Raw genomic sequence first — 20,234 nt, forward strand, 5'->3', positions numbered from 1 at the left:
TAAAATAACAGTTTAAGGGTAGACAAGCAACCTTTCTAATGTAGGAAAGCTGCTCACTCAGAGTCTGCATTAGTAGGCCTGAGCCATGTTTAAAGTAGTACGTGTCTGGATAAGTGACTAGGTTGGTTCAGTAGTTGTCTACATATGTAACTGACTGTATCAGTACCTGTATTAGTGTCCCACCAGATATTTAAGTAAATATGATAAGTATAGGAATAATAATTTAACTGTGTGGGCAGCTGACTGCAATACTTCTAGTAACATAACTGTTGTCTTGGTGACTGTATGAATCTATAATGAGTCCTCTCATTGTCTGAGTGGCTGCATCAGTGTCTCTCTCCATCTGTTAATAGGTGTATGAGTAGCACTATGGGCTGGACACTGCATATATAGGTGAGCACAGGAGTCTGCAAGTGCACGTCTAACTCAGTGAAACCTAGAAGGATACGTCTAATGTTTTAACCACAAAGCACCCTGCTCTATTCCCCACTTACAGACTAGCTGAGGGCACAATTTACTGTAGTAAAAGGATAGTTTCAGGATTGTCCAGCAGCCTTTCTAATGGGAACTCAAGCTGACACTAACAGTGTACACTTAGCGTGTGCAGTAGTAGGCCTCTGCCATGTTTAAAGAAGTACTTGTCAGGATAGGTGAGTAGGTTGGGTCAGTATTTGACTACATATCTAACTGACTGTATCAGACCCTCTATGAGTTTCCCACAAGATATCTAAGTAAATATGGTAAGTACAGGGATATGTAATTGTATGTGCAACTGCCTCCCACACTAACAATAATTGTTATCTACGTGTGTCTATGAATCTATAAGCAGCCTTCTAAGTGGTTAAATGACTACTTGTCTGATTGAGTGACTAAATAATGACAGTACATGACTCCAGATCAAAGTGACTGTGTTAGTTGCTATGTAGGTCTCATACTGCAGCATACATAGCTGCTACCTGGATGTTTGCATGAATGTATAAATAGGTCTTTTAGGGGGTCATTTCGACCTCAGCAGTCTTTTCCCAAGACTGCCAAGGGACCGCCGTGCTGAAGACCGCCAGTGGTGGCGGTTTTCCGCTCGGCGTATTATAACTGCTGGCAGCCCTCCATCCTTTTCCGGACGGAGAGCCGCCAGCAGCCATACTGGCGGGTGGCGGGGAAGTGGAGGTTGCTCCACCGCCACGTCAACAGAACACCGCCCACCAAATCACGTTCTGTGAGTCGGCATGGCGGTGTTCTGTTGATGGTGTGGTGGCAGCGGAGCAGCCCCCATGGATCCCGTCCCCTCCCAGAAGAACAACGGACAAGGTAAGTTGATCGTCCGTTAGGGGAGGGGGGTGGAGAGTGTTGTGTGATGTGTGGGTGCATGGGGGTGTGTGTGTGAGTTTGTAGAGGGGTGTGTGAGTGTGTGCATGCATGCAGGGGTGTAGTGTGAATGGAAATGTGTGCGTGTCTGTATGTATGTCTGTATGGATGTGTGCGTGTATGTCTGAATAAGGGTGTGCGTATATGACTGTGTGTGTGTCTGTTGGCATGTTTGTTCGTGTGTGTGCGGGAATGTGTGTTGGTGGTGCCTGCATACGTGTCGGGTGTGTGTCTGTGTTGTGATGTCGGGGGTAGGGGTGGGGAGGGGGGTCCTGCCACCTTTGGGGGTGGCAGGGGGGTGGGGGGTGTCGGGGACGGACTAGGGGGAGGCGGTGGGGGGTGGCGGAGACCCCTATCAGTGCCAGGGAAGGAGTTCCCTGGCACTGATAGTGCTTACTGCAATGGATTTCATGGCAGTTCCAAACCCCATGAACTCCATGGCAGTAAGCCGAGTCATGATACCGCCGGCGGTCTTATGACGGCTGCCGGGCTGGAGACCCAAGTCTCAAGCCCAGCAGTTGTCTCCGCCATGGCGGTCTGATCGGAGAAGTGGCGGATGACCATGGCGGTAACCGCCATGGTCATAATTCAACATTTTTTACCGCCAGCCTGTTGGCGGTAAAACCGCCACTTCTCTGTCAACCGCCAGGGTTGTAATGACCCCCTTAGTGTCTGACTGGGTGTGTGAGTTGTGTATCCTTTACTTAATAGACATATGACTGATGGATTGGATAACAGACTACATACATACCTTGGCATACAGGTCTTTAAATGCACATGTAAATCAGTTAACCTCAGAAGGACATGCTTTACCTTTTAATGACAAACTTCCCTCGTCTATGCCTACCTACAGCCTAACTAAGGGGTACATTTTTCATATTAAAAGGGGATTGTAATGCTTGTCAAGCTGGTTTTGAAATGCCAAGTAGAGCTGCTAGTAAAATTGGACACTCAGGTTCACCACTTGTGGCCCAAACCGTGTTTAAATGACTGCTTGTTTGAATGGAAGGATAGGTTATGAGAGTACTTGACTACATGTGGGGGAGACTGTATCACCTGCCAACTAGGTTTCACTACATATTTTACAGCATACATAGCTGCTATCTGGAATAATATGCATAAATGTATAAGAGGCTCTCTCAGTATCAAACTGGGTGTGTGAGTGGTCTAATCTTTTGTTAATAGGTATATGACTAGCAGTATAGGTGGCAGATTGCATCTATACCTGACCATCCCGGTATGCAAGTGTGCATCTATATCAGTGAAACTCAGAAACATGTCTTTGACTTTTTAATCACAAACCACCCTGCTCTATGCCTGCCTACAGGCTACCTAGGGGTTATGTTATCTGTACTAAAACAGGAGAATAACACTTGTCAAGCTGTTTTTTTAATGCCACATTGAGCTGACAGTAAAACTGGACACTCAGGCCCAGTAGTAGTAGGCCCAAACCATTTTTAAATGATTACTTGTCTGAATGAGTGACTAGGTTATGACAGTACTTGACTGCACATCAGAGTGACTGTATTAGTTGCCAACTAGGTCTGACACTACAACATATATAGCTGCTTTCTGTATGTGTCCATAAATGTATAAATGGCTCTTTCGGTCTCTTACTAGCTTTATCAGTCCCTCTATCCTGTAATAAATAAATATGTGAGTTGGAGTATTTGTGGGAATCTGCATATAAAGTATGCATAGGTGTCTGCTAGTGCTCATCTTAGTTGGAGAAATTCAAAAAGAATGTTTCACTTTTTAACCACAAATGACTCTAGCAACAATACAGTTAGGTATCAGTTTTCTGTACTAAAAGGAGAGCTTAACACTTATAAAAGCACATTTGCTGCAATAGCATATCCAAACAATGTTTAAACAGCTACTTCTATTAAGATCCAATTAGATTTCATAAGTACTTCACTACATATTTTACAGACTGTATCACAACACAACTACCTTTGGCATTGATCCATACATACCTGTTCCCTGCCCTGTGTATTAATTTGTTATTGGCAACACTCTGCTCTTGGCCTCAGCGGGTGAAGGGCTCAACCGGACCACAACTCTCAGGCACACCAGCGGAAGGATGCACCTACGACACTCTGCAGCGCCCAAGGGCACATAAATTAAGACTGGTGCTTCTGTTGCATGCAACACTCTGCTTTTGGCCACAGGGAGCAAAGGGCTCAACCGGACCACACCTCCCAGGCACACTGGTGGGAGGAGGCCGCCTACGACACTCTGCAATGCTTGAGGGAGCATAAATTAACACTCGCCCTTCCGTGACCAAACGAGGCTGGGCTTGGCCTACTCTCTTGGCTTTGTGGTCTGTTAATGTTTGATTAGGTTGTTTATAAAACAATATGTGACCATAAGGTTTGCTGAGCAAGTATTTGAGATGTTAAAGTGTGCAATTAATGTTTTCCTATATTGGATTCCCGCTCTTCTGCAGCTGCAAACAGATTTATTGAAATGGGTGTTAATATGTATTATAAAATGACGGGTAAACGGAAAACTGGTTCAGAAAGTAGATACTGAACCTTGTTGTTCAACAATCGATTCCTTTTTAGTTCGGGCGGTGGGAGTTATCTCCAAGGAAATTGATCTTGCCGAAAGGCGCTTATCTCCGGGGGCAGCTGGACTGAGCGCAGGGATAGAGGGACCTCCCAGACTAATAGACCTTATAACTCATATAAATCACAATATAGAACTGGAGGTCATGAGGAATGGTGATGACCACTAAGGGTGTTTGGCTACAGAGACTACTACCCCTATATTAGTTAATCACTCAACCCACCATAAAAAGAAGGAAACAATGCAGAAAGGGGGCTGATAGCGATCTGGGCCTATAATGCCATCTAATCCTGAACCCACATACTGGAATAATCTTATATCTGCCTTTAATGATCTGCTTAAACCACTAAGAGATAAACTGGATAAACTTGAAGGGGAGGTGGGGAAAATAATAGCTATGGATCAGAAATTTTCTATGCCCCTGATGGCGCCTTTCTCCCAAACAACTGTTATACAGAATGTTGCACAAATAGAGTTAGGCTCCATAGCTACGCCACAGAGCATAGAGACTATAGACAAAGTTGGTTTAGCCTCAAGCCCTCGGTGGGGACACAATTCTATAGAGAAGCAAAGGGTGGCCTTTGGTATAGGCCACTCTAGTTGACAGAATACAATTATTAGTAAGAAGCCGTACAGCTTGTCAGCGGATGGCTTCAGATCCACTACAAATTCTAAAGCACCTAGTATGTCCCAGTCAGGCAACACTTTGAATTCATAGAATTTTGTGTCAGCACCATTGCACTTAATGGTGAATTCTCCCATTATTAATTTACCACCAGAGTGTAGCCCTTATGTTATTATCATGGCTAATGTTACCCCTTTATGGCCTGATCACAGTGAACCTCAAGGGACGCTGAAGAACAAAGGTATTGCATTGGTTGGTCCAAAACTATTTATTCACAATAGATAATGCCCACCAGATCATCCTAACTCGAGGAGTAGGTTGGGTGGGACTATTAGAGAAAGAGTGTGTGGGAGACTGTATAATTATTAACTTTAGGAGCCCTAAACTTGTGAGGGGTATTTTATTTAGGGCTACTTTTTATCCACATCATGGCAATACTCCATCATTGCTCCCATTGGGTGCATTCTATTGAACCTGTACAATCAGGGCATCACTATTTTGAGCCAATTAAAAACTTACCCCACACCCCCAGCGTGCCACTAAGCATTAGATATCAAGCCTTGATTACACTTTCAGATAATGATTGACAAAATTATAGGGGACACATGGATAGTTTGAAGAGGGGGCTTAGGGTCATTGGGGGATAAATATGGCGTAAAGGCCATATCGTCCTTGTCTGGACAGGAATGCCTATCTTGCATCTCATTGACGTAAGGTAGATTTTCACGTCCAGAAAAAGATGTTAACTCCATAACTTTCCAAAGTATAAATATGGAGTGAGTTTGTGCTGAATTAGCGTAAAAACAATTATGCTAATTTATCGCAAACCGAGCATAAATATGGGCCTTAGTATGTACAATAACTTTAATAAAACTACTAAGCCATGTAAGGGTTAAATTTCCTCCCACGGAGACCCAAGGGGACAGAAGGGGCAGACCCCAAAACCTGTATTAATAATTCTAACCGGGAACTAAATGGACATTTTGTAAGCACCAATAGCCAAACAGGGACAAGGAATGGCGATAATCAGTACATTCGAAATAATAAACAGCATCATAACTTTGCTACATGGAATTTCCAAGGTCTACATAGTAAGATTGAGACACAGGAGTGGGGTACCATCATTAATAAACTTGACCTGATATGTATCCAAGAAACATGGTGCGTCTCCCCAGTTCATATGGAAGGTTTTACCTCAAATTTCCTGCCAGCTACTAGTTCCCAATTTGGGAGGGCTAAGTGTGGGCTCCAGATGCTTGTTTCAAATAAAAATCCCTGTAGTAGTCAAAAAGACCTCCTGGGAGACTCCAACCTTTCAATTGTTGTGGTTGAAGCATAAGAGTATGACCAATGTGGTATTAATGAATTATTATAATAATGTTTTTCATTCTACCCGCTGCAGAGTAGCTCATGCTCTAGATCAGAACCTACATACATTTTTACATTTTATTCATTCTAATTTTATTATTTTATGGGTCAGAGATTTAAACATCCAATCATGTTCCCTACCAATATCACAAACCTGTGGGCTTAACAATCATGAGGGAGTAGGGTATGACCATTTTTGTCATAATGATTATGGAAAGGCACCCAATATGATTTTGTCTAAAATGATTTGATGTTAATGGAATGTAAACATGGTGTTAATGTTGAGGTAATACCATCATTTAGAGGTACAATTCTTCATCTGTAATTAATCATATTGTAGTGTCATCATTTGCCAATAATGTACGTGATACCCCCTATATTGCACAGACATTACTGAGTGATCATGATCTTATTATTCTTTCAACAGCATTTTGGGGCCCTAAGATGTGTTTCAAATTATTGCGAACCAGGTAGAGGCACATAGAACAAATGGGGTGAGATTGAAATGGAACAATATAGATCCAGCTGACCTTTTACAGAGTATTGTACGAGGGTGTTTGCCCGAAAGTAATTACTGCCTACAGGAGGAAATTGAACCCTTTCGGTTGCTTAGTGGTTTTATTAAAGTTATTGTACATATGAAGGCCCATACTGATGCTCAGTTTGCGCTAAATTAGCAACATTTTTTTAACGCTAATTCAGCACAAACCTAACTCCATATTTATACTTTGGAAAGTTATGGAGTTAATGTATTTTTCTGGATGTGAAAACCTACCTTACGTCATTGAGATGCAAGATAGGCGTTCCCGTCCAGACAAGGACGATATGGCCTTTGCACCAAATGTATCCCTCCATGCTAAAATCCAGCACGGAGGGATGGGGGACTTGAATAATGGTGCTAAGCTTGCTTAGCACCATTATTTAATGCCTGGGTAAAAGACCATGGAAAGTGCCGACAGGTGCCCTTCCATGGCCCCAGGTTTCACCTACGCCTCCCCCACCCTGTTAGCACCCTTTCCAAGGATGCTAACAGGACATTAGCGCCGGCTACCACCAGTCCATAAATATGGCGCCTGGCCGGCGTCTTGGAATGGCGTTAGCCATCGCTATACTTTTTCACGCAAAATTGCGCTAACACAGTTTTGCGTGAAAAAGTTTAAATCTAGCCCCAAGGGTCTTCTGACATATTACCCTCAACTCACTAAGACTTATAAGAATAAAGGGTGGTTTTACCATGCATGTACCAAAGCCAGGGAGGATTTTAAATTAGCCCTTCAAATATCACCTAGAGACCAAGTGGCAATAAGGTCACTGCGGGTAAAATACAGGGAAGCCCTGGAACGAAGAAAGAAAGAGCTGAGGGAAGAGGCATGGTCAAATTTGGCACTGGTGACGGATACAAATAATACTAAATTGTTCTGGGAAATAGTAAATGCCCCCTTTTTGTCCAAATGGCCGCCTCGTGAACTGGGTTCCAGTGCATCCTTTTAGAGTGGGCCAGTAGACATAACCTGGCACCTGGAGTTAGGGTATCCAAACTATTTTCATATTACCATGGATGATGTTTTATCAGCTATTTCAGTTAGTGCCAGGAGTAAGACCCCAAGTCCGGATGGGGCGTCGGTAGATGTTTTTAAATATAAAAGTGATTTTTGGGTACCTATTCTGACCAGGCTGTTTAATACAGCTATGACTGGGGATATCCCAATGTCCTGGCCCACATCCATTATTATACCTATATTTAAGAAAGGTGATAAAGTTGATCCCAAAAACTATCACCCAATATCATTGTTGGACTCATCCACGAACATTTTTAGTAGGGTCATTTTGGCAAGACTTAGGCGGTCATTGACCGCCGCCCGCCATGCGGTTACCGCCGAATGACCGCACCGCGGTCAAAAGACCGCGGCGGTCATTCCAACTTTCCCGCTGGGCCGGCGGGCGACCGCCAAAAGGCCGTCCGCCGGCCCAGCGGGAAAGCCCCTGCAACGAGGAAGCCGGCTCCGAATGGAGCCGGCGGAGTTGCAGGGGTGCGACGGGTGCAGTGGCACCCGTCGCGATTTTCACTGTCTGCAAAGCAGACAGTGAAAATCTTTGTGGGGCCCTGTTAGGGGGCCCCTGCACTGCCCATGCCAGTAGCATGGGCAGTGCAGGGGCCCCCAGGGGCCCCATGACACCCGTTCCCGCCATCCTGGTTCTGGCGGTGGACAATGCCAGAAACAGGCTGGCGGGAAGGGGGTCGGAATCCCCATGGCGGTGCTGCAAGCAGCGCCGCCATTGAGGATTTCCTGGGCCAGGGGAAAACCGGCGGGAAACCACCGGTTCCCCTTTTCTGACCGCGGCTTTACCGCCGCGGTCAGAATAGCCCAGGAAGCACCGCCAGCCTGTTGGCGGTGCTTCCGCCGCCCTCCGCCATGGCGGTCATGGACCGCCAGGGTCGGAATGACCCCCGTAATGACTGGCCATTGGATAATAATATCCTTTCACCCATCCATTTCAGATTTAGGACAGGACTGAGCACTATTGAGCATTGTGTTAACCTAGATCTGATCATAGGGAAGTATACAAAGTCCAAATAAGGGTCTCTCTACCTCTGCTTTGCAGATCTTAGTAGTGCTTTTGATCCAGTAGAGCATACACTTCTTTGGACCACGTTACTATATATGGACACCCCAAGGTATATCATTGAGGTCATTGCACGTTTATACACAGATTTAACATGAAAAGTTCACGCTAGGCAATTGGGAGAATGCACAACCCCTTTTAACATTGGAAGAGGTATTCACCAAGGTTGTGTACTCGCCCCATGATTGTTTTCTTTATATATTAATGGGATAGATAAGTTTGTATTGACCAACTAAAGTTGATGACTGATTAACTGGATCTTTTAGCATATCATTTAATGTGTGTAGCTCTATTATTTTCTAAATACATATCTGAATTATAGAATGCATGGGAAATTCCCTATGTAACTATCCATTTTAGCGAAACATACACATTTAAGTTTATATTTCTCATTATAATTATTTTAATTTTTAATCATAAAGCACTATACTTTGTGCCCTACCTATAACCTACCTCAGATATAATTTGTATATAGTAAAACATAACATGAAACCTTCTCAATCAGGTTTTCTAATTCCAATAAACTCTTTCATCCTTTACCATGATGGTGCTCACTTTCATTCACCTTATGGCTTTACTAATATATTTTAAATTAAACCACATTTTTATGATAATTGTGTTTTTTGAGGTGTATATTTCTCTTTCAGTATCAGTTGGATTTGATTCACACTGAATATGCCAAAAAACCAAGCATAAGAATGGTACACCCCTCTCACACAAGGCTATCTTTAATGGCAACCTTTTCAACTTTACTTTGAAGGTTTTTTTATTAGAAAACCAATCACAATCTCCCTTTCATATTCAATTTACGTTATATCACTTATGACTGGCTGCTATAGTTAACCCTTTTCAACACTCCTCAATTATAACCCAACTTGATAGTGGTTTTTGGCGGATCTACCACTGCTCTCTGTGCGGCTCCCCCCTCTAAATCTGTGGATCTGTGGCAGACCCGCAGATTCACACGTGAGTACTAAGTCTGTTTTTGCAATCTATTCAAGCACAATGCTATATGTACATGTTTTTCTATTAAAAATATACCCACACCAAATAATACTTTTAATAGATTATTCCCATTAGATTCATTAGATTCAAGACTACTAAGTCACACTCTTGTCTTTTTTAATGCCATTCCCCTCATGCTTCAATGGTAACATACTCTGCAACATTTTACTGCAGCAAAAATTAACAAGTTCATATCAGTTTCTGAGCGCACCATGCTTCCTTTTAACCAATTTCAGCAGATGTGGTTGAACTTTAGAAATAAACATACCACAAATGCCAATACTTTTTTGCAATTTCTCTAAAGCCAATCCAACATCTACTTACTTTGCTCACAATAACACTACCGAGCTTCATGCACCAACATATTTACAACTAACTAAATGTGATCTTTCAAGTTATACATTCTAGTCTCCATTTCAACTGAATTTATTTCAAAACTGCCTCACTCAACTGTAGCCTTGTCCTGTGTGGTACTCCAGCTTCCCTCAAAAACGCTCAGAGTGTGAATTGTGGGACATGGCTTTGTGTTTTGGCCCAGAGAGAGTGCAAGAAAAAGTGGCATTGACCGGCACTTGGGTTTATCTAATGTAGATATTACTTGGGTTGGTCAAAGAGGGTTAATGTGGGATCAATTGCTCCTTTTGGTTGAAATCATTAAAGATTGCCAACATCCAGACCTTATGATGGTGCACTGTAGTGGCAATGACCTGCGCATGATGACTGTGGTCAGATTGGAAATGCTAATGAAGGATACCTTTGGAAAATTAATCACAATTTTCCCACACTGTTCCTTTGTTTTTTCTATTATTTTCCAAAGGCAGAAGAGGAACTGGTCAAGTAAGTTCTGTCCACAAATAGACAAATCCCAGAAACACGTTAATAGAACTGTTTCGGTATTCCTCAGAAACCATAACATGGGCTCTATATACCACAATAATTTATGATTTGACATGAATGGTATATATAGAACTGATGGAGTTCACCTAACTGGCAAAGGCAACAGGTTGTTCTGGCAGAACACGAGAGACTGCTTCCTGTTTCATATGTTGTTATGAATGACACACCATAAACACAAAGGCTCTTTTCAGAGCCAACCTCTTATCTTAGACATACATATTTTTTAATTCCTACTGTTTAAAATCACATTCAGATCTGTGGATCCATCCACTGATATCGAAAGGCCAAATAAAACACATTTTTGAAAATTGACACCCATTATTAATCATTGTGCCACATTTATATCAACCTCGTGGGGTCAGGGAACTTCTACCCTGACACTTTCATATGCCTTTCACCCCACATTTCAGCCCTGGGACCTTTTTCCTATACAATAAAACGGCGTCTGCAACTTTCCCTGTCAGGTTGCAGCCAACCAAGACTGTGTGTGTGTTTCTGTCTAGGTGTCTGAGAGGGTGTGAGAGGGTACGTCTGGGTGTGGAAGTGGGTGTGAGAGTGTCTGTCTGGGTGTAAGTGTGGGTCTGACAGTGTGTGCCTGGGTGTAAGAGTGCGTGTGACAGTGGGTGTAACAGTGTGTACCTGGGTGTGAAGGTATGTGCTTGGGTATGAGAGTACATATCAGAGTATGTCCCTGGGTGTGAGACTGGGTGTGAGAGTGTCTGGCTGGGTGTGAGAGTGGGTGTGAGAGTGTATATATGGATGTGAGAGTGGGTGTGAGAGTGTCTGTGTGTGTAACTGGGTGTGAGAGTGTCAGGCTGGGCCTCACAGTGTGTCTGAGAGTATCTGTCTGTGTGTGACAGTGGGTGTAACAGTGTGTATCTTGGTATAACAATCAGTATGAGACGGTGAGGCTGAGTGTGAGAATGGGTGTAATGGGAGAATGTGGGTGTGAGAGTGACTGTGGGAGTGTCTCTCTGGGTGTGGCAGTGGGTGTGATAGGCTGTCCATATATGTCAGAGTGGGTTTGACAGGGTGTGACAGGGTGTGAGAGTGGGTGTGAGAATGTATTTGTTGATGTCAGAGTGGGTGTGAGAGTGTTTCTGTGGGTGTGAGAGTGGGTGTAAGAGTGTGTGTCTGGTTTTGAGAATGTCTGTCTGGGGTTTAAGTGGGTGTGAAAGAGTGTCTCTGGGTGTGAGAGTGGATGTGGGAGTGTGTTTCTGGTTGTGAGAGTGTGTGTGAGAGTATGTCTAAGAGTGTGAGAGTGGGACTGAGAGCGTGTCTCATGTTGTATGAGTGCGTGTGAGAGTGTCTGGGTATGAGAGTATCTGTGTGGACTTGAGAGTGAGTGTGAGAGTGTCTATCGGGGTGTCAGAGTGGGTGTGAGAGGGTGTCTCTAAGGGTGAGACTGGGTGTGATAGTGTCTGGGTGTGAGAGTGGGTGTGAGAGAGTGTATCTGAGTGTGAGTGTCTGTGAGAGTAGGTGTGAGTGTCTGTATGGATGTGAAACTAGGTGCAACAGTGTCTGAGTGTGAGAGTGGGCATGAGAGTGTTTGTCTGGGCATAAGAGTGAGTGTGAGAGTGTTTGAGTGGGTGCATAAATATATACTTTTTTTTAAATTTCACAAGATCCACTGATCCATCCATGGATTTACACCCGGGGCTGCACTGAGACCAACGGATGGATCTGTGGATCTCAGTAAATGGCAAAAAATAACATTGTGGGAATTTAACACTCATTACTTACTCATTAGCCGCAACTTAGTTATCACCAGGTGGTCAGGGAACCTCTACCCTGATCCCTTCTTAAGCATTGCACTCCACATTTCAGCCCTGTGACCATTTCCCTATAAAAGAAAATGACACTCACAACTGCCCTGTCAGGTTGCGACCAGCCAATGAGATTCTTGCTTTGGCATGTGGACCCACAGATCGACCCGCTGTAGATATGCAGAGGATCCGCGTCCCTAGATATCTATATTTGTTGCCCTTTAATATTTCTAAAACTACTGAAAGGATCTACACAAAATCTCAAAAAGCAGGCTTTCTGGATGACCAGCTATATATATATATATATATATATATATATATATATATATATTTTTTTTTTTTTTACCTCGCCACTAGGTAGTTATAGTTAGGTCCTAGATTCCATAGGTGGAGCTTTTTTTTGCCTATAACTTTTGCGCCCCTTGATGAATCTTCCCAAACGTTTCAAAGCAAGATAGCTATTGTGTTAGACACACTAAAAGGCATAGAGACGCTGTCCAATCCACTCTCACAGCCACTGTCACAGGTACCCTCACACCCAGAGACACACTGTCACATCTACTCTCACACCCACACAGACAGTCTCATGGTCACTCACACTCGGAGAGACACTCTCACGCCCACTTTCATATCCAGGTGACACTGTCACACTCACTCATACACCCAGGCTCTCTCACACTCACTCTGAAACCCAGAGAGACACTCTCACACTTTGCTTCACACCCAGAGACACACTCTGACACTGACTGTCAGACCCATACAGACACTCTCACACCCTCTTTCTGAGCAAGATAGCTACTGTCACAGCCACTGTGACACCCGAGAGATGCTCACATCCACTCTCACACCCTCAAAGACACTCTCACGCTCATTCTTACATGTAGAGAGACATTCTCACACCCACTCTCACCTCCAGACTCACACTGTCACACTCACTTTCACACCCAGTCTCGCTCACACTCGCTTTCATACCTATAGAGACACTTTCACCCTTCGTTTTACACCAAGAGGCATAGGTGGTCATTATGACCCTTGTGGTCTTCTGACCTACAGGGTTAACGTGGCGGCAGTAATGAACGCCAAATTATGACCATGGCGGTGATCCCTCCCATTGACAGCCAATGTACCACACCACCCGTCAGCGAGGTATGAACAACAATGGCGGTATCCACCCACAGGCAGGCGGAAGACAAGGATCCACCCACCATATTATGACATAGCACACCACCACGATTTCTGGAGTGGTAACAAAGACACCAAAAGCCTGGTGGAAACACATCATTTAAAAGGAGACGCTCACCTCCACAGACACACAGGAGTCCGCGGCCACCATGGACCCAGAACTGCAAGTCTTCCCGATGCTTTACCATGCCATGGCCATCCTGGAGCACCAACGTCAACGAAGACGACGACGGTGAGTACAGCAACCTAGCACAAAAGGGAGGGAGAGACAGGGGAGAGTGACAAACACATGCAAAACACACACAATGCACACACCACGCACGCAGAACGAGATGCACAAGAAAATAGCAGCAACAGAACCCCGTAGTAAAGAAACCCAGGACACATACACAGTTCCCACCACTGTATTCCTGTTGTATGAATATGTAAAAATACAAAAGCATGCAAAGCTGCAGAAATAAATACATGCAGGCCCAAAGGCCAGTCCAAAGTCACAAATTCCCACAGGGCAAAGTCCAAGCCCCATACTGACTCCTGACAACAACAGGACTCCACCTGTCCTGGGGCGTCATGTTGGAAATGGGCAGGCACTTCAGAGGGCACAGGTTTGGGGGGCACCCATTGAGAGGGGGTTTCCTGCCCACTGGTTCTGGAGGGGGCTTCCTGCCCACTGGTTCTGGAGGGGGCTGCCTGCCCACTGGTTCTAGAGGGGGCTTCTTGCCCACTGGTTCCGGAGGGGGCTGCCTGGGCACTGGTACTGGACGGGGCTTCCTGCCCACTGGTTTTGGAGGGGGCTGCCTGCCCACTGGTTATTGATGGTGCTGTTTGGCCTCTGGTTCTGAATGCTGCTCCATGGCCTCTGGTATCGGATGCTGCTCCTTGGCCTCTGGTTCCGGATGCTGCTCCTTGGCCTCTGGTTCAGGATGGAGCTCCTTGGGCACAATTTTGAGTGGGGGCTCATTGGCCATGGTTTTGAGTGGGGCCTCCTTTGCCTTGGATGTTTGTGTGGCCTCCTTGGCCTTGGATGTTTTTGGGGGCTCCTTGGCCTTGGATATTTGTGGGGCCTCCTTGGCCAGGGATGTTTGTGGGTCCTCCTTGGCCAGGGAATTTGTTGGGGCCTCCTTGGCCTTCGATTTTTGTGGGGCCTCCTTGGCCAGGGATTTTGTTGGGGCCTCCTTTGCATTGGATTTTGTTGGGGCCTCCTTGTCCTGGGATTTGGGTTGGGCCTCCTTGGCCCTAGGTTTTGGAGGTAGCCCCCTGGTCTTGCCAGTCTGTTTGGGTGGGAGGCGGCACTTTGACCCTCTGTTTTGTGGGGGGGAGAGCCCTTAGAGGCAGCTGGAAACTATGAGGGTAGAGTTGTGTCTGACTGGGTGCTTGAGGTTCTGAGCTGTGGTGGTGAGACCTTCGTCTTATGGGCAGGACGGGGGTAGGTGGACGTAAGAGGTCAAGGCAGGCAAGGAAAAGCTTCTTAGGGACAATGGAGCGGGATGAGGGAGGAGGGAAGGAAGTGGAGGTAGAGGGAGTGGTTGTAGGAGGAGGAGGACAGTGTGCGTGTGTTAGGTGGATAGCTGTTGAGGGTCTGAATGTGAGCATGTGTGTGTCTCTGGAAGGAGGCAGGCAGGGTGGTGGAGGACAAACAGGATGTGTGGATGGATGTTGTGGTGGGGTCTACAAGTGAGGTGGGTGTGCTGCATGAGGTGGTGGTGGTAGTAGTGGTGTGTGGGGTGCATGTCTGCGGGTCTGCTGTTGTGGTGACTGTGGGCAATGCTGTGCAGGTGGCAGGTTTAGGGACTGTTGACACAGGGTATGCAGGTGTGAGTGAGAATGTGACTGTGAGGGAGGCAGGGGAGACAGTGGAGGCAGTGGATGATGTGTGTGCATCTGTGTGTTGGCTGTGTGAGTGCTTGTGGACTGAAGTGTGCTGCTTGTGTTTGTCTGTGTGAGTCTTGTGTGTTGTTTTGGGTGCATGCTTGTTAGAAGGTGTGCGTGGAATGGGTTGTGTGTGAGGATACTGGGGCTGGGTAGTGGTACTTGGAGGGGGGACAGATGAAACAGGGACACTGGGTGCCGTCAGTGAAGAGGCCAGAGCCTGAAACGATCTCTGTAGGGCCACCAATCCACCCTGGATGCCCTCCAGGAAGGCACTGCATTGCTGCATCTGGGATGCCAACCCCTGGATGGCATTCACTATGGTTGACTGCCCTACCGAGATGGATCTCAGGAGGTCAATAGCTTCCTCACTGAGGGCAGCAGGGCTGACTGGGGCAGGATGTGAGGTGCCTGGGGCGAAGGAGATGACCACCCTCCTGGGTGAGCGGGCACGGGCAACTCAGTGGGGGGCTACTGGTACGGCGGTGGTGGTAGACCCTGTAGCTGGGGGGGTCCCAGAGGGGTCCGCCATCACCAGGGAACTCTCATTGGAGGATGAATCAGAGTCAGTGGTGTCACCTCCTGTCCCCTCCCCGGTGCTCCCCTTGCCCTCTGTCCCACTGGTCCCCTCAGCATTGGTGGACTCTGCCTTCTGGGTCCCATGGGCTAATGCACACATGGACAGGATGAAAAAAAGAGAGAGGGGAGAGAGAGAGAAAGGGAGCACAGGGTCAATCTCAACACCAACAGCACAGATGGCAGACACATCACTGTCACACACTGAGACTGAGAGTGTGCAGGACCACACTGGCATACCATTGGCTAAGTACCACAGCAGGTAAGAGCGAAACACTTCCAGCTACACACCAACTGTGACCAGCTAAGCCCTGTATGAGATGGGAAGCTACCTATCTAGCTATCTAATATATGCTTTCCACCCTATTAACCTAAGCTGGACCACGCAGCAATGTCTGAACTGGCATATTGGGGCGTTCACTGACTAGTACACTGCACCCAAATCCCATGCCAGGCAATAGAGATGGTTGACAAACACACGGTACTCACCCCCTTGTGGCTGCTGTGATACCCTCACGAGCCCATCCAGCTCTGGGTAGGTCATCGCCAGTATGCGGGCCATCGGGGGGTCAGGTTCTGATGGGCACCCCTCCCTCGTTGGGAGGCCATCCCCAGCTGGCCCTCCTCGGTCTTCCGGGCCCAGCATTCTAGGTCCTTACACCGTTTCCTGCAGTGGGGGTGCTCTGCCTGCCATAGACCATAAGGGTCCACACATCCTTGGCGATGGCACGCCACAACCCCTTCTTCTGATGTGCGCTGACCTGCAGAGGAAACACAGAAGGTGGGACACCATGAACCTGAAAATTCAGCCTGTCACACATATGGACCACAAAAAGTATTATCCCCTTATCAGGCACACACATGACCCGTGCACCTGTACTAACGCTGCCACCAGCCACACACCCCCACCTTACACACTGGCAGCACACACACACATCTCCATGCAGCCATGTTGCATGCTAAATACCTATGGTGTACTCACCTGATGGTCTGGAGGCCCATACAACTGCCCATACTAAGGTAGGACCCCATCCAGGAGGCATTCCAAGTCCTCCAACTTGAAGGCTGGGGTCCTTTCCCCTGTTGCACGAGCCATGGCAGGTTCCAGACACAGGTCACAGCAGCACACACAGTGGAGATGTCGTCCTGTGGAAATTAAGGAATCAAGTGAAGTGGTAGAAAGGAAAGGGTAGTCATGTCTGTGGTGGTGAACACTGTCACCGCCAGCATTGATCATCATTGGTTCCCATTCTCTATAGAGGGCCATGTTAGCCAATGAGGAATTGCATTGCGGTGCAGACCGCCTTCCGCCATTACACGAACGCCAGCGAAGTGAGGTCACTTCCACCTGTCCATGAATACAGGACAGGCGGGTACACATGTTCAGATTAATTAGTACATCATTGTAGTTGAATGTACTCACCTACACAATTCCAGTGTACAACATACAAGCATGGTCTGTGTACACTGCTATAGTGTGTTCATGGTTCCTGTTGTCACTCCTTTTTTTACATTTGGGTCCCTTGGGTACCAACCACTGTCAGGGAATAGGAGGAGGCACACACCTGTGTACAGACCCCTTGTGGACTTGGCTACATTGGAGGACCAGCACATCATACTCACCTATCGTCTGGACAGGGCCACAATCAGAGAGCTGTGTAAACAATTGGAGCTGATCTGCTGCCTGCTATCGGTAGCACAACAGCAATCTCCCCTCTTGTGAAGGTACTCTCAGTGCTCCATTTCCTGGCAACTGGCTCTTTCCAGGTGGCAGTGAGCTTGGCTGCAGGGATGTCACAGCCAATGTTCTCTATTGTGCTTGCAAGGGTTTTGCCTGCCTCGCTCAAACACATGTGCAGCTACATCGCATTGCCTCAGGTAGATCATTTACCCATTGTGAAGGCTGGATTCTATGCAGTGGGACATATACCTTATGTTATTGGGGCCATCGATGGGACCCATATTGCCTTAGTCATCCCCAGGGCCAATAAACAAGTGTATAAGAATCAGAAGAGTTTCCACTCACTCAATGTCCAGATGGTGTGCCTGGCTGACCAGTACATCTCCCACATCACTGCCAAGTATCTAGGGTCAGTGCATGATGCCTTTATCCTGAGGAATAGCAGTGTCCCACAGCTGATGGCACAACTACAGAGGCACAGAGTGTGGCTAATAGGTGAATATGAGTCCCCACCCAATATATGTGAGTGCATGCCTTCAGGAGTCATAGCCCATGCCATTGTGCAGGGCTAATGTGTGTCCCTTACTTCTTGCAGGGGATTCCGGCTACCCAAACCTGTCATGGCTCATGACCCCTGTTAGGAATCCGAGAACAGGGGCTGAAAATATGTACAAAGATGCTCATGGACGTACCAGGAGGATTGTCGAAAAGGACCTTCAGGCTCCTGAAGGCTATGTTCAGGTACCTCCATGTGACAGGTGCATCTCTATGGCACTCCCCTGAGAAGATCTGTAGAATCATTATTGTATGCTGCATGTTGCACAATGTGGCAGACCCGCAGATTCACACGTGAGTACTAAGTCTGTTTTTGCAATCTATTCAAGCACAATGCTATATGTACATGTTTTTCTATTAAAAATATACCCACACCAAATAATACTTTTAATAGATTATTCCCATTAGATTCATTAGATTCAAGACTACTAAGTCACACTCTTGTCTTTTTTAATGCCATTCCCCTCATGCTTCAATGGTAACATACTCTGCAACATTTTACTGCAGCAAAAATTAACAAGTTCATATCAGTTTCTGAGCGCACCATGCTTCCTTTTAACCAATTTCAGCAGATGTGGTTGAACTTTAGAAATAAACATACCACAAATGCCAATACTTTTTTGCAATTTCTCTAAAGCCAATCCAACATCTACTTACTTTGCTCACAATAACACTACCGAGCTTCATGCACCAACATATTTACAACTAACTAAATGTGATCTTTCAAGTTATACATTCTAGTCTCCATTTCAACTGAATTTATTTCAAAACTGCCTCACTCAACTGTAGCCTTGTCCTGTGTGGTACTCCAGCTTCCCTCAAAAACGCTCAGAGTGTGAATTGTGGGACATGGCTTTGTGTTTTGGCCCAGAGAGAGTGCAAGAAAAAGTGGCATTGACCGGCACTTGGGTTTATCTAATGTAGATATTACTTGGGTTGGTCAAAGAGGGTTAATGTGGGATCAATTGCTCCTTTTGGTTGAAATCATTAAAGATTGCCAACATCCAGACCTTATGATGGTGCACTGTAGTGGCAATGACCTGCGCATGATGACTGTGGTCAGATTGGAAATGCTAATGAAGGATACCTTTGGAAAATTAATCACAATTTTCCCACACTGTTCCTTTGTTTTTTCTAATATTTTCCAAAGGCAGAAGAGGAACTGGTCAAGTAAGTTCTGTCCACAAATAGACAAATCCCAGAAACACGTTAATAGAACTGTTTCGGTATTCCTCAGAAACCATAACATGGGCTCTATATACCACAATAATTTATGATTTGACATGAATGGTATATATAGAACTGATGGAGTTCACCTAACTGGCAAAGGCAACAGGTTGTTCTGGCAGAACACGAGAGACTGCTTCCTGTTTCATATGTTGTTATGAATGACACACCATAAACACAAAGGCTCTTTTCAGAGCCAACCTCTTATCTTAGACATACATATTTTTTAATTCCTACTGTTTAAAATCACATTCAGATCTGTGGATCCATCCACTGATATCGAAAGGCCAAATAAAACACATTTTTGAAAATTGACACCCATTATTAATCATTGTGCCACATTTATATCAACCTCGTGGGGTCAGGGAACTTCTACCCTGACACTTTCATATGCCTTTCACCCCACATTTCAGCCCTGGGACCTTTTTCCTATACAATAAAACGGCGTCTGCAACTTTCCCTGTCAGGTTGCAGCCAACCAAGACTGTGTGTGTGTTTCTGTCTAGGTGTCAGAGAGTGTGAGAGGGTACGTCTGGGTGTGGAAGTGGGTGTGAGAGTGTCTGTCTGGGTGTAAGTGTGGGTCTGACAGTGTGTGCCTGGGTGTAAGAGTGCGTGTGACAGTGGGTGTAACAGTGTGTACCTGGGTGTGAAGGTATGTGCTTGGGTATGAGAGTACATATCAGAGTATGTCCCTGGGTGTGAGACTGGGTGTGAGAGTGTCTGGCTGGGTGTGAGAGTGGGTGTGAGAGTGTATATATGGATGTGAGAGTGGGTGTGAGAGTGTCTGTGTGTGTAACTGGGTGTGAGAGTGTCAGGCTGGGCCTCACAGTGTGTCTGAGAGTATCTGTCTGTGTGTGACAGTGGGTGTAACAGTGTGTATCTTGGTATAACAATCAGTATGAGACGGTGAGGCTGAGTGTGA

Source organism: Pleurodeles waltl, chromosome 2_2 (assembly GCF_031143425.1).
Source record: "Pleurodeles waltl isolate 20211129_DDA chromosome 2_2, aPleWal1.hap1.20221129, whole genome shotgun sequence".
Classification (NCBI taxonomy): Eukaryota; Metazoa; Chordata; class Amphibia; order Caudata; family Salamandridae; genus Pleurodeles; species Pleurodeles waltl.